Source organism: Amaranthus tricolor, chromosome 11 (genome assembly GCF_026212465.1).
Source record: "Amaranthus tricolor cultivar Red isolate AtriRed21 chromosome 11, ASM2621246v1, whole genome shotgun sequence".
Lineage (NCBI taxonomy): Eukaryota > Viridiplantae > Streptophyta > Magnoliopsida > Caryophyllales > Amaranthaceae > Amaranthus > Amaranthus tricolor.
This window is the reverse complement of record NC_080057.1, coordinates 17,995,164-17,997,372: the sequence shown is the minus strand read 5'-3', so window position 1 is coordinate 17,997,372 and position 2,209 is coordinate 17,995,164. Positions and strand designations below refer to the sequence as shown.

At 46.6% G+C, this 2,209-nt stretch overlaps 2 non-coding genes across 2 annotated transcripts; both read right to left on the bottom strand.

The window, feature by feature from the left end:
- Positions 1-972: 972 nt before the first annotated feature.
- On the bottom strand, positions 973-1,047 carry TRNAP-UGG (transfer RNA proline (anticodon UGG)). The gene has a single exon. It is a non-coding gene; the product is annotated as a tRNA-Pro (tRNA).
- Positions 1,048-1,128: 81 nt separating this feature from the next.
- On the bottom strand, positions 1,129-1,202 carry TRNAF-GAA (transfer RNA phenylalanine (anticodon GAA)). The gene has a single exon. It is a non-coding gene; the product is annotated as a tRNA-Phe (tRNA).
- Between the last annotated feature and the right edge of the window lie 1,007 nt (positions 1,203-2,209).

Here is a 2,209-nt window from a genome sequence, read left to right as displayed (position 1 = left end):
CGACAGGGTAAGAAGGTGCCATCTTCAAATTAGGATTCTGCTTGAACTGGATGCTCTACAGCTAATGGGAGAGAAGGAAGCCTCGGCCAAAGCAAGGCAGAGCATAGGCTAAGGAGAGAAAGCCGGTATTCGACCTGACCTATGAGCTTCTGGGCGAAACTGTGCTTTAAACATACCCTTGGGTTCTAGTTTCGAAAGCCTTAGCCACGTCTCGGAAGTTCCTCTTAAGCCGGAGTCCTCTACTCTTGCTGTAGCAATTGCAGTAGCTGGTGTAATTTCTTTTGATTCAGATTACTTCACTCCCTTTGATAGTCTTCAGGGCAGGCAAAAAAGAGAGTATATAAAAAAAGGGGATAGCTTAGCAGGTAGGTACCACTACCACTACCAGCTACCGGGAATCACTCTTCCCAACCCTTAGTCTATATGCCCTAGGCGCTAGGTATGATATAGATCAGTTCTGGGTAAACTTCCAGAGTCTTACAACTCAGAGAGTAAACAACCTTAGTCTTGGGAACGCGTACTGAGTTACTTACTTTCTCTTTCTTATGCTATTTCTGCTTGATCATAGCTCTCGAACGGTGTCTTTACGCGCATGTCCGACCGAAGGGAAGGGGTTACTAGAACGGATCCTCGAGAAAGAGGAACTACCCCGGGCAAAGAGACACTAGATCTTTTCCCTTGACTCTACCAATTATCTTCTTTTGAAATCCCAATTCCTACATTCTAATCTGAAATCTGGGCTTTGTCGACGGAACGTTTCCCAGTCCACCTCAGTTTATTATGCCAATGGCAACGCCATACAAAACCCTGCATTAAATAAGAAGGATGCAAAATTTTTCATTTCTTAGGGGTGAGGGAAGTTTTATTATACAACCAACAATTCTTTGTAGACAAAGTGGATCAAGGTTACAGAATTTCGAGTGTGATCAAACAAAGTAAAACTCAGCCTTATAGTCTACGGGGCTGTGCACATCAAGGTGACAGGATTCGAACCTATGGCCTTCTGTACCCAAAACAGATGCGCTGACCAGACTGCGCTACACCTCGTATCACCCTCCGAAGCATATAGATCTACCCGATCGATCAAGACTCGAGCCGAACTCGCTCATCCTTTTTGGACCCTTCGCCCGCTTAGAAGTGGATTCGAACCACTGACACAAGGATTTTCAGTCCTTTGCTCTAACCAGCTGAGCTACCTGAACAACTTTCCTAAAGTCTTTTTTCTTCATCGAAGAGCGCCCTACACTTTCTTCTTAAGTAAGAAGAAAGAGAAAAAAAGCCCTTACAGTTTCAGTGTAGGCCCCTTTTCGCTTGTTCGTAAAGCTTTCGAGCAGCTTTTTCAACTGCCGCCTAATCTCCCAACATGCTCAAGAACCGAGAGACGTCCAGGCACCTACCGGCCGGAGGGAGCTTGCTTATAGAAAGAAGATAGGCCGGTCAAAAAAACAAGGCGCAACAGGCTCTCTGCTCCTAGTCACTAAGTAGTGCTATTCAGTCCTCCGGGGGACTGGACTCCACCAAGGGGTTCGGTCCTTTCTCTCACGTAATTTCGCCCGCTCGTTCCACTTCCGTGCCGGAGGAAATGGGATTCGAACCCATGATACAATCTTCTTGTATGTCGATTTAGCAAACCAATGCCTTAAGCCACTCAGCCATACCTCCAAGTTGTTGATCGGAATTTGCTGTGCGGTAGCCCGAAGGGCTATCTGATCCGATCAACTGCCTAAGCCGTAGCGCGCTAGCACGCGTACTCTTCCTCCACGAGCGAGATTCTCTCCAGAAACCAGAAAAAAGGAACTGCCTTAGCATCCACCACAAAAATCTGCCACTCGTTGGGCGACGCCTTCTTTTCTATGAACACTCTACCACTGAATGATGAACTTTGCCGGTCTCCGCCCCCGACCTGATTAGGAGAGAACACAGGGTTAAGCCAAGCCCTTACCCGCTTTCATTCATATCTCTTTAAACTAGTAAGAATAAGAGATAGCCGGGGGAACTGGACTGTGACTCTTCTATTACATTATGGAAAAGTCCATTTTCGTCATGATCGATCCACGTCCTACCGTAGTGCCCGGAGAACCAGGCTTGCTTAGCTTAGAAAGCTAGCTTACTAAGGTAATGCCAATTCACTTACTTGAAACAAGTATGGAGAAGGCTTTTTTCTAAGATTGCACGAGCCAGCCAGCGAGTCTTCCGGTGACTAATCTCC